This window comes from Anabrus simplex, chromosome 4, assembly GCF_040414725.1.
Source record: "Anabrus simplex isolate iqAnaSimp1 chromosome 4, ASM4041472v1, whole genome shotgun sequence".
Lineage (NCBI taxonomy): Eukaryota > Metazoa > Arthropoda > Insecta > Orthoptera > Tettigoniidae > Anabrus > Anabrus simplex.
The window spans coordinates 432348566-432361989 of record NC_090268.1 but is presented as its reverse complement, the minus strand read 5'-3'; positions in this window follow the sequence as shown (position 1 = coordinate 432361989).

Here is a 13424-nt window from a genome sequence, read left to right as displayed (position 1 = left end):
CACTCGCCAACCTTCATTTTTTTATTTTTATTCCGTTAGCCAGTCGGCCGCTCTCTGCACAAAAAAACTCGTTCTCGCCCTCATCCAAGGTCGCGCGCACCAACACCTGTTCACTCATTTGTGGCCTCACGGTCACACAACACTTTTGTCGGAAAAGGCTTCAAATAATTAGATCAAGAAATGATTAATATCGGTGCTAATTTTGGCAAAGTAGATATTGTTGATGTGTTACCATATCCTTCCACCATAAGTATAAACAAGGACGGACGGAGGGGAGACTGTGACTGAGGTAGAGCGTGAAGGAACGAGTTTCAATGGGAAAGATCGAATAAACACAGCTCGCCTCGCCTTTTAGAAGCAAACTTCGGTCATGGCCATGTTCGACAAATATGAACCGGGCATATAGCGTGTTTTGCATAATACTAACCGACATCCCACCTTAAGACGTTGGCAAGTAAAATGATCGGTGGTGACGCTTTTCGTGATTACCCGACAAAAGAGTAGTGTTAAGAAAATTTCGCAAACTTTAGCTGGGAAGACTTGGGAGTGAGGAGGCGAGCATTTTTTTTCTATTTGTTTTACGTCGCACCGACACAGATAGGCCTTATTTCGACGATGGGATAGGAGAGGCCTAGGAATAGGAAGGAATTGACCGTGAAATTATTTAAGGTACAGCCCCAGCGTTTGCCTGGTGTGAAATTGGGAAACCACTGAAAACCATCTTCAGGGCTGCCGACAGTGGGGTTCGAACCCACTATCTCCCGAATACTGGATACTGGGAGCACTTAAGCGACTGCAGCTATCGAGCTCGGTAGGAGGCGAGCTGCTAGAGAACGTGGTATGATCCGAACTGTCAGTGGAGAGATTGCGTGGAATGACATTAGTAGATGAATACGTTTGAGTGATGTTTTTAAAAACAGGGAAGATCGAATATAAAGATAAATTAGGAATTCAAGAGAAAAACTGGGGTAAATATTCATTTATAGGAAAGGGAAGTAGTGATCGGAATAATTTACCAAGGGTAGTGCTGGATAAATTTACAGATTCTTTGTAATTATTATAACAACATGGTGAACAACTCATAGGGTATATGCCACCTGGGTGACTGCCCTAAATGTAGATTAAAACATAAAACGATTAAACTCACCGCAATAGATGGACAAGAAAGCTGTTCTTATCTTTAATTTATGTATACTTAAGTTTATAAATACCATATTTATATCTTTTCCGGGCTGAGTCGCTTAGAAGGTTGAGGTGCTGGCCTTCTGAACGCAACTTGCCAGGTTCGATCCTGGCTTAGTTTGGTGGTATTTGAAGGTATTCAAATACGTCAGTCACGTGTAGGTACATTTACTAGCACTTACATGAATTCCTGCTGGACAAAATTCGGGCACCTCGGCGTGTCTCAAAACCGACGAAGTAGTTAGTGGAACGTAAAGCAAATGACATTATTATTATTATTATTATTATTATTATTATTATTATTATTATTATTATTATTATTATTATTATTTATCTTTATCTTTATCTTTATCTTAGATCAAGGTGAGGAAATCAAAAGTTTGATCAAGTATTCAGATGATATTGTTATCTGAGTATCTGGCTCCTTCGCTGAATGGTTAACTTAGAAGCAATCGATTTAGGAAGTGCTAGGTTCGATTCTTAGTCGATTCTTAACAGGGTAAGATTCCCCATCAATTGTTTACGTAGTCTTTTCTTAAATGATTCAAGGAATTTGGGAATTTATTTAAATCCCCCTTGGTAAATTATTCCAATACCTCATTACTCTTCCTATAAATTAATATTGGCCCCAATTTGCCTCTTGAATTCCTAATTTATCTTCATACTATGATATTTCCTAATTTTAAAAACTTCACTCAATATTACAGTATTTGTCTACTAGTGCCACTTCACACCATCTGTCCACTGACAGTTCGAACATACTGTGTAGCCCAGCATCTCGTCTCCTTAATCCCAAGTCTTTCCATCCCAACGTTTGCAACATTTTCATAACACGACTCTTTTGTCAGGAATGACCCAGAACAAATCGTGCTCCTTTCTTTTCCAGTTCTCGTATCAAGTAGTCCTGGTGTGAGTCCCATATACTGGATCCATGTCTTACCAGAGACTTGAATGCGCTCTCCTTTACATCCTCACTCAACCACTGAATACTCGCATAACCATATGAATAGATCTGTAAACTTTATTTACAACTTCGGTTATGTGATTACTGCAATGAAGACTGTTCCTTCAATGATTCCCGTGAGTAACTTTCACCCCATCAATACAGTAATTGAAATTGAGAGGACTTTCTTCTTGGCGAAACTTACCAACTGACATTTCATCATACCATTGTTTGCTGCCTAACTCACAACATTGTTGAGGTCCTTTTGTAGCGGCTTACAATCTTGTAACTTATTTCATACTGTATACAGTATAACATCATCTGAAAGTGCCTTATCTCTGTTTCGAGTTCTTTTATCATATGAGTTTTATAGATAAGGAAACATAAAGTTCCAATAATACTTCCCCATAGGACCCCTTGTTAATTGTTTCAGGATCAGACAGTGCTACACTTAGTTTTAATCTCTGTGTTTTGTTTTCTAGAAATAGTGCTCTTTTGTCTGTTCCAACTACCCTCAAATTCGTCAGCAGTTTCCCATGATCTAGCCTATCAAAAGCCTTGGATAGGTCAATAGAGACACAGACCATTTGACCCCCTACATGTTAAGTATCTGCTATACCTTGCTCGAATACTGCAAGTTGAGCTTCACTGGAATAACCTTTTCGAGACCCAAACTGTCTTCTGTCAAACCAGTTAGTAATTTCGCAAACGTGTCGAACATAATCAGATACAATACTTTCCCAGACATTGCATGCAATATTTGTCAAGCTAACTGGTCCATAATTATCCGCTTTATGTTTATCACCCTTTTCCATAAACACTAGAGTCCCCAGAAGATTAGCTAGAATAACCAATGGTTACAGTAATTAGGAGGACTTAAAATGTAGGCTAGCTCGAACATGGAAGAGGAGTATAAAATTTACTCACCTCGAAGATGGTCACAAGTAATGCATTTTCAACTTATGAGGTCGTGTTCAATTCGTATGTACTTACAGGGACCTACAAAGTTGGCCAGGTGGTTAGGGGCGCGTGCGTTCGAACACCACTGTCGGCAGCCCTGAAGATGGTCTTCCGTGGTTTACAATTTTCATACCAGGCAAACGCTGGGGCTGTACATAATTAAGGGAAAGATGGCTTCCTTCCATCGTCTACCCTTTACTATCCCACCGTCTCCATAAGACCTATCTGTGTCCGTGCGACGTAAGGAAAGTTGTAAAAAACTGAACTTAAAGAAGAGAGGCATTAACCGGAAAAAATGGACTGATCTCTTTTCATATATTTCTATTTAGAAAGGCCTAGTGCATCGACTGAGTTACTGAACTGATTGTCTTTTGTTCAATAGATTTTCTCACAAATTAATTCCTTGCCAATACAAAATACCTTTTCTATGGATCCATTTGCTCTATTAAATTGGGAGTTTTGTGAAACTCTCTATCCTTTCAAGCAACCCGAATCATTTGGAATGTTGAGGAAATGCTTTATCTGCTAAATAGTTTTAATTAAGAATTTTAGGGAAGCCAGAAAGGCTAGGGTATAAAAGCCTAAGGTCAGGAACCACCCTCGTAGTGTGATTGCTGCCTGGGAGACTGATTACGTCAGACCGAGTACGGGTATTTCAGTCGCCTTGATAAATAATACTGGATGTATTCGAATTGTCGGCGAAACTGTATGTAATGTACAGAGAACAACAACACGGTTCAACCCGGAAAATAAACTAAATAACCATTTTGCCAATTATGTTGATGCACCATCAGAGCAAGTGCATATCAGATTTTCTTTCAAAACTTCCAGTGTTGAACCATGCAATCAGCTAAGCGTCTTAAATCTGATGGCAGTGAAAACAGTGTGGGAAGTATTTCATAGTTTTTACCTATATTTTAGAAAATTTACTTCCCTCAGCGTATCGTTTAAGAGCACTTTCCATCCGATGCAGGTCCGGTTTACAACTGCGTAAGGTCTAAGACTATTGTCTGACATGAGTTATCACAATCCATAGAAAACTGCAAACAAATACTTACATTTATTTGCTGTTTAATGTTGCACATTCATCTATAACAATACAAAATTTTCTTTTGTTTTCTGGTTTGTAGGTCACAACTTTTGATTGTTAGGTATCGGTTACGTTGTCGTGTCACTAGGTGTACTCAGCATAAGCTAGTGTAAAGTAGCCACTTGTTATGTGCTCTAAATTCTCTCTCTCGTTACGTATTTTACAGGAATTATTATTATTATTATTATTATTATTATTATTATTATTATTATTATTATTATTATTATTATTATTATTATTCCGTGGTATTTGTGAATCGCAGAGGTGAAAGAAGGTGCCGGGACGAACGGGTCTAACTACAATGTCAGGAATGAATTTTAAAACTTAAACTGAGGGTTATATTTTCAAAAATTTTAAGCTTAACAATTTTTACAAGTAGCAATCATTAAATAAGTCTAGGAAAGGCATGATTGGTGGTATAAACAGTTCGTGGGCTTCACGCCCTCGCTTTACTTTTCCTGAGCTCCTAGCTAAAATTTATAAAAGAGCACAAATTAATAGAAGGGCAGAAATCCCCCAGTACATGGAGCACTTGCTCCCTAAATTACAATATCCGGCCTCCCAGAGGCACTTTTACAACACTTGAAAAATAGCTAACGAGCTCTCAGTTTTGCAAGCCTACTCAATGCAACATAGCATGAAACTCTAATAATCTCTGGCCTTACAAGGTACTATTTACAAATAGAAATCTAATTACCCAGAGGTATCTAGTACGCAACCTACAGGGCCTTAGTGAAAAAGAACAGGTTAAATCAACGGCCCGAGTAGAATTTGAATGGAGTCAAATACTGAGCTCCAAAAATATTTAAACCTATAGGGCGCTGGGTCGACGAAACAGGGGCTATTCCCAAACTACTGAGGTAGCACGCATGGAAATAACTTTAATACATTGCCGAAACGACAGGTTACAAAAACGTCGCACCTCAAACCAAGATGAAGGGGAGCTCGAGAGGGTACATCACTCTGTATTCCCGATTTACAGTTAAAGTTTATACGACGTTCTTACAATAGCCGAAAGAAGATTTACATTTTAGAAAAGTTGGTTACATAGTTAAAGATTCGTACCTTTCCCTCGGGTTAAACTGCGGAGTTAGCATTACCTTGTCGATGTACTGCTGCCTCATGAAAGAGGTCTCCCGCCTCCTGCTTTAACACACACACTTAGTAAGATGAAGATCCAATGGCCATGAGACGTAAAAATCCGCAGTTTATAAACCCTCGGTGAAAGTTCGAGACTATTCAAGATTATACTAGCCACACCCTCTCAATTTTATTGGTTAATTTAAAAGTTACACTCAAAATCGAAGGTGAAGAAGAAGAAGAAGAAGAAGAAGACTGTGATTGGTAGAAAATTAATTACAGAAATTATTGATTGGTTGGATTCAAAACTGGCAGAAGGAAAAGATAAATATTGCCAACCCAAAAATAAATGAACATCCATTAGCAAAAAAAAAAAAAAATAACTTATGAATACAAAACTTCTTTAAATCAAAAGTTTTTCACTTCGCACCAGGGTGCATGATCATATTTTTTTGGTAGTGTCATCTATGGGAGAATGTCCAAACTTCTTGATGAATGGCAAACAAAACAAGTAGGAATTCACACAGTTCAGGAAACTTCACAATAACAAAATTACATCAGATTTCTGTGGTGATGTCTTCTGAGTAAAGTTCTAAGTAGGTGTAGTTTCAGTTTCACTGTTTCACCAATAGAGGGGCGCTAGATTTAAATGCGCGGCGTTGGAGTGTACCTCCCGGTACACTTATTATTATTATTATTATTATTATTATTATTATTATTATTATTATTATTATTATTATTATTATTTCTTTTGATTTGCCAATTCACGCTACAGTTTCTTTGTCTAAAGTTTCCTCTCCCTCCAGTACTCCTTTATACGGGCGCTATGCTGTTTCTTCCGTTCATCCGCCCAGGCTCTTCCCGTCTTTGCAGTTCTTTCGACTTGAAACCGTTCTAAATTTTGAACCGTTTTCCTGTCTAACATCTGAACATCCTGGACGTTGGACTTCTCTAGATCTTTACGAACGTCAATAGTCCAAGCTCTCGTTGTCTTGTTGTTCCACAGGTAGTTGGTAAGTCTGGTTTTGTCCATTCTGTACAAATGCCTGAGAAATTATTACCTTCTCTTTTTCGTGGTCTCTGAAATGTTCTCCATATTTTGTAAACTTTATTGTTGTTCCGAAGTTTGCAGCCGGTTTCAGTCTGGACTGAGCCCAAGATTTTCCGTATTTTTCTCCTTTCTAGGATCTTCAGCATCTCCACGTTTTAGAGACATTCGCTAGCATACAGGAATTCTGTTTTTACTACAGTGCTGTAATGCCTAATTTTGGGATTCCATGAGATGTATTTCTTGTTGTACATGTTTTCAGTCAGTCTATAAGCTCTATTATATTATTATTCTTTGTCGTTGGGGCTTACTGAGGACCACGGGGCTCGTTTCGACTCCTTGTTTGGAAATTCTGTTTTTATTTTGCCCAGAAAGCTTTTATCTTCTGGCTGAGTGCTTGTTTCCTTTCCTCGGTCCAGTTCGGTCGGGTGGTGCCTGTACTCTGTCTGCTGGTGAGAGACTCTGGAAAGACACCTTGAAAGGTCAACTGCCGGAATAATACACGATTCTGTATGGTTTGTTCTGAAATCCCCAGCTGTTCTAAGTCGGACTTCACTGTGGTGATCCATTTATTTTTGGACGCTTTCCCTCTGCCTGTAGTGGTAAAGATCTTGCTGGTAAGTCTGTAAGTACTCATACGAGTCAAATGCCCATAGAAAGTCAATCGCCTCTTCCTCATGGATGTAACTATGTCTTCTTGATGGTCATAGATCTCTTTGTTGTGCCTTATCCTGTAACTACCATCCCCTTATTATTATTATTATTATTATTATTATTATTATTATTATTATTATTATTATTATTATTATTATTATTATTATTATTGAACATTTCATAATGTGATAAGAGATCTCCCCCCACAAGCAGATCAAGAAGGAGTTGTTTCCACCATGAAAGTACGTATTCAAGATCAGGTGTTTACTGCAAAGTGTTCAGTTGCTTTGGAAGTCTGAAATGCGGTCTGTTTGTACTGATGATGGAATATCAGGCAGTACTCTGCAAGCCTGGCGAGTGTGAGCAGATAAGGATCACCAGACTTTGGTTCTGTGGTGACTGTATGCCCCAGTCTACAATAAGCAGTTTAGATAGCGCAGTGGTGCGGGGGTGGGCTGCAAGTAGTGGTCAGTACACATCATATACAAGACTGGCGGACGAGCCGCTATCTGCACCGCCTGAGCAAACAAACGTGGCTCGCACCCACTTATCGATTGTACCGTGCGAGGGCGACCACCGCCGGCACGACCACAGCCCATTGTCCACTGCGGCTAGCCAGAGGACCAAGACAAGTAGATGTCTTCTTGAGTTCTCTGCTAAAATGCTGGAGACTTCAACACTCCAGTTCTAGACTGAGACAAGATGAAGTGGAGGTCCAACAATCTTGCTCCTCTGATTCTTTCCTTTTAACCCATTGACATACGATCATTAGCGTATTATTGTGCTTCCTCTACTATACAGGGGTTATCTAAATTATGTTAAAAATAAATCATGGATGCTATTCGTTTTATATAGGGTGTCCTTGGAAAAGGTTTCAATATTTTTACAGAAGGGGCGGCACGCAACATAAAGGAAAAACGGTCCCAAACATACCAGTTGTATGCATAAGTCTTTCCCGGCCTCACTAAGAGATGGCTGCAACGAACAGTACGCAGCTTATGATTTTGACACGCACGCCAGTTTGTTCGTCTGAGGTTAACCTATCAACACTCAGAAGTTGACTCCGCCACACAATAGCGCCCGTGTTGTGTCGTTCAGCGATCATGCCGACCTTTGTCCATGAAAAAGAAAGCGGCATGCATTGCTTTTCTTATTTGATAAAAAGAAAAAAAAGCTGTGGAAGGTCATCGTTTGCTGGTAGAAACATATGGTGAACAAACTCCATCGATTAGAATATGTGAGACATTCTTTCGACAATTTAATCATGATGTGAAAGACAGTGCTCGAGCCAGTAGACCACACAAGTGCGAACAAGCGAAGCAAGGCGGAACCCTTAATACACAAGGCTATCGCCAGCAAATGATTAATTTAAATCACGCATTCATCGAAAGACGACTGGAATGGGGCGGAAGACATGGCAAAGTGATTTTGTTACACGACAATGAGCCGTCGCACTCAGCAACACCAGTGAAATACTCCTCGAAGTCGCTTGGATGGGACATCGTTCCACACCCACCGTACTGCCCCGAGCTGGCGCCAACTATCACCCCTTCGCACGCGCTCACAGAGCAGCACTTCAGCGATTTCGAGGAATTTGGATAAAAGCTCCACTAATCATTTGCCACAAAATACAAGCAGTTTTCCTGGCATGGTATCTATAACTTACCTGAAAGATGGGCAAAGTGTTTAAGAGCTGATGGCCAATATTTTGAATAAACAAAACATGAAATTCCCTTGATAATTACATGTTTTCTTTCCCACAAAAACCGGAAAAACTTATACACACACCTGGTATTGGTCGCAAACCCAATAACTTCGGAGTTATATTCCGCTACCACTACGATCACAGATCGTCCTATCTTTGACATACTCCTCACAATATGTGCCCCACATCTATTGGAATACAGCCTTATGCCCTACGTCACATGGAATAACGTATTCGTTGTAGCACCCCACGCTGTTGTTAGATTGCATCTGAGGGATTGAACACGCGTTCTGGTAGTGTATCCACATCATGTTTTTCTAGTGTCTTTACGTCGCACCGATACAGATAGGTCTTATGCCGACGATGGGATAGGAAAGGGCTATGAGTTGGAAGGAAGCGGCCGTGGCCTTAATTAAGGTACAGACCCAGAATATGCCTAGTGTGAAAATGGGAAACCACAGAAAACGATCGTCAGGACTGCTGACAGTGGGATTCGAAACCACTATCTCCCGGATGCAAGCTCAAAGTTGGGCGCCCCTAACCGCACGAGCAACTCGCCCGGTTCCACATCATGCATGGGAACCACATATACTATGTCTTTGCATGTCCCCAAAAGACATCAAAGAACAATCTAAAGGGTTAAAGTCAGGCGAACGGGCAGGACAACATAGCTGATCTCCCCAAGTGCACGCACAATACAAGAACACAGTCATTACGACACACTTGCCAGTCAAGGTACGCACCCAATCTTTCCTTCATGTTTGGTGTCGGCTAACCCTACGAAGAAAATGAACTGGAGCACCATAGTGATAACACCATAAGTCAACACGTTAGTAAGTTTACAACCTATGATTGTGTAGAAACGCATTTCCATATGTTGTTGGAAACGACCCTCCGTAAATTATTGGAATATAGTGACCATTGGTAGTAGTTGTAGCGGACCATAACTCCGGAGACATTGGGTTTGGGACCAATGTTTACTGGACCTGTCTTCCTTCGTTGGTCGCGTGCTGCGTCCTCTGTAAATATCGCAACCATTTTCAAATGCACCCTTTATAAACAACGATGGTGCACTCGGATTGGCGGAGAAAATTTCTCTTTTGGAGAAAATCGAGGTTACATTGTTACTTTTGGGCGTGGTGAGGAGTTGGATGGGTTGCCACGCGCTGTTGGTGGGGGGTAAGGGAATGGAGGAGCGGAAAGGAACTGGCCACCCTACCGCACGTAAACTCCATTTCACGAACACCTCTGCGGAGGTTCGGACCTGCCTTCGGGCAGAATAACTCTTACCTACATTGTTACTTCCGGGCACGCGATTCAAATTGAGGAACTCGCCGTATTTACTGTTCCAGAATGCTGCCCGCTGCTGTGCTTCAGGGAAGGGGGAGGAAGTGGGATGTATGATAAACGGAGGCAGATATGATGCTCCATGTTAATGCACAACTTTCGTCGTTCGACTCGCACGGAATATTGTTCTTGTTTCTTACAGGCAATATCCACAGTTTGTTCGTTAATCAGCCGTAAGTGCACGCACAATACAAGAACACAGTCATTACGACAGACTTGCCAGTCAAGGAAAGCACCCAATCTTTCCTTCTCTCGTCTGATGGTATGGAAGTGCGAAGATACAACACTGCCGCCACACGATTGTACATTCCTTTACTCACAACATCGTAACAGGAATGAAATACTGAACGGAAAACACAATACATCCAATGGTTTGATTGCAGTGAATCCGCAATATCACCCCCAGCTTCTACTCCGATCTTCACGTAATTAATTAACGTTATTTACTTTACGTCTCATTATTTTAACGGTTTTCGGAGACAAAGAGCTGCGTCCCACAGCATTTCCTTTACGTGCCGTTAAGTCTACCGACAGGAGGCTGACGTATTTTAGCACATTCAAACACAACCGGACTCAGCCAGGATCGCACCTGCTTCGTAGGGGGGCAGAACGCTAGCGCCTCGACCGCCTGAGGCATTCAGTCCGGTGATCAGCACGTAAAAAGAAACGTCCACGGGATTGAAATTGCCCGAGTGCGGAGGACTTTTAACTGGCCCACCACGGCCTACCCATCTCGCTGTATAATGATCATTCAAGTGCTGCTTGACTCGGCAAGTGAAATGCGCTGGAGTGCCACTATGACACAGGCACATTGCTGCTGAAGACCCAGAGGAGCATCTTCCAGTAATCCAGGCAGTGATTCTACTGAGGAACGGTAACATTCATCACCATTCAGGCAAGGAGGAAGGACATACCGCCCAAGTATTGACACTAAACCGATGCTGAAATGTGCGCACTACTTTCGGAGGGTGGTACAGTGTGCTGCACCGCAACTGGTCTTTGTTTTCTGCCAGCATAAAATTTACGTTATGTCGGACCGACACACGTAGGTCTTATAGCGACTATGGGAAAAGAAAAGTCTAGGGGTGGTAAGGAAACTGCTGTGGCCTTAATTAATGTGATGATGATCGTATTCAAGAATCCTCATACGTTGAAAGCGCTCCAGTATGAAGCAGCCACTGGCTGTCAAGCTGGGTTCCCACAGGGCAGTTTCGGCAGTGAAATAGATGTTGACGATCTTGAATTGCACCACATTCGGCTTTCTGTGTACAACCCCATCAGTTGAGTGTGGCCTTGGTTCTAGCCATTCCAGTTCTTATCCTATTCCGAGTCTTCCGGATATTCCAAGGAGCGAAGTACGTTCTGGAGTTCCTTAAGTTTCCAGTCAGATAGTGTGAACTGTTGCTGTAAGTATTGATTCCTAAGAACACTTGGCCCGGTGTTATTAATGACACTCCTCCATGATCCGAGACTCTATTTTACTACTTCAACCGAGCTCGATAGCTGCAGTCGCTTAAGTGCGGCCAGTATCCAGTATTCGGGAGATAGTAGGTTCGAACCCCACTGTCGGCAGCCCTGAAAATGGTTTTCCGTGGTTTCCCATTTTCACACCAGGCAAATGCTGGGGCTGTTCCTTAATTAGGGCCACGGCCGCTTCCTTCCCATTCCTAGTCCTTTCCTGTCCCATCGTCGCCACAAGACCTATCTGTGTCCGTGCGACGTAAAGAAACTAGCAAAAAAAAATTACTACTTCATGATCGTAGAGTGGATGATGATTGTCCACCTTTTGTTTGAGTTTCTCAGTTTCAACTGCTATTTGCCGTCGGATTGCAGGTGGAACTACAGGGGCTCCCTTTTAAACTTACGTTGCGCTCTGCTGCCCTGCTTTAAGCGTGTATATGCAACCTTATAAAAGATGGAAGTGTCGTCCTTCCTGGGTTATACAGACATTGTATCTGACGCGAGTGCGTTCTGCCACTGTAATGTGTCTGATTTCATTCGTAGTGTTTTCTTGAGGATTGGTTGGATACACTTTTGCTTTCAGTTTATCCTACAAGTGAAAATCACACACTGTTAGATCTGGAGAACGAGGTGGAAACAGACCAGCACTGATCACTCTGTCTGAAAACACTTCCTAGATTGTAAGAAGGGAATATTCTGTTGTACGAGCAGAGGCTGAATCTTGTTGAAACCACCCACGCGATTTTTCTTCTTCTGTTAACTATTGGAGGAACGGCGTCGAAATGTCGTCTTAGTACGTCTCTGCATTACTGGCATCTTGAAACAAATAGCCCCAGTCCTTCTTCTTGCACCAACAGCTCACGAAACACCAATCTTCCTATCATAATGAGGATTTTCTGGTCACCAATAGCGAGAGTTGTGACTGTTCACTTGACCATTGTCTGCCTCCGTATAGTAACGGTTAGTGTTGTTAGCTGTCGTCCTCGGGCTTACGCGTTCGATTTCCGGTACTGTCGGAAATTTAAGAATGGCACGAGGGCTGGTATATGGTTGAAATGGTACATAAAGCTCACCTCCATTGGGGGTGTGCCTCAAAAGAGCTGCATCACCTCGGGATGAAGACACGAGTTTACTTTAGTTGACCATTAAGATGAAAGCAGTACTTTTACATACTAAAATATTGTGTTGCTACGATAACTGTCTCACAATGTTAGCAGCCGAGATTCAGATTGGCGACTCATGCTTGCCAGGTCGAACACGTGCAAGCTGCTTGCAAGGTCAAGAACAATGCACGCACCTCCCATTCTGCAGTTTACGGATCGGAGAGTAAGAACTCCGCTCCGACGGTCTTAGTTTACATGAGCGACTCTGTATGCCACAAGTGTGGTGCAGCTTTCAGATGTTTGTTGATTAGAGGCAGCCAGAAACTGTCCGGTCTAAGCAATGCCCACTTTCTTGGAGCGGACAGAGTTGACGCACACAGGACAAGCATACTCAGCTATAGACAAAAGCTCGTATAGTTACTGGATGTGCTCCCCAGCTTCTCCCCATCAACATACGAAGCAGATTATTCCTGGTTCTGACCTTCATACTCACAGAATGAGAATGTGCCCTAAAGGTAAGGGAGCTGTCAAGCTGAACTCCAAGGTATTCGCCGACAGGGATCAACTCAGGCTGCCACCCTTCTCAACTGATGTTAAGTTTGCGATTAGTTTATTTAATTACGTTATAGCCCCAGATAGGGGCCAGGTGTCAAAATGGGAACTACGGAATACATATTCAGGGTTGTCGACAGCGACACTAACCGCATGGCCAACTCACTCGGTCAGTCAACATGCTTAGGAGAGCTGGTGAATGGGTGGTGAGATTTTCTACGAATTTCCAACACCCGCTACGTCTTAACAATTCCATAAGTATAACAACTTTGCTCCAGGAACTCATTCTACTATCAATT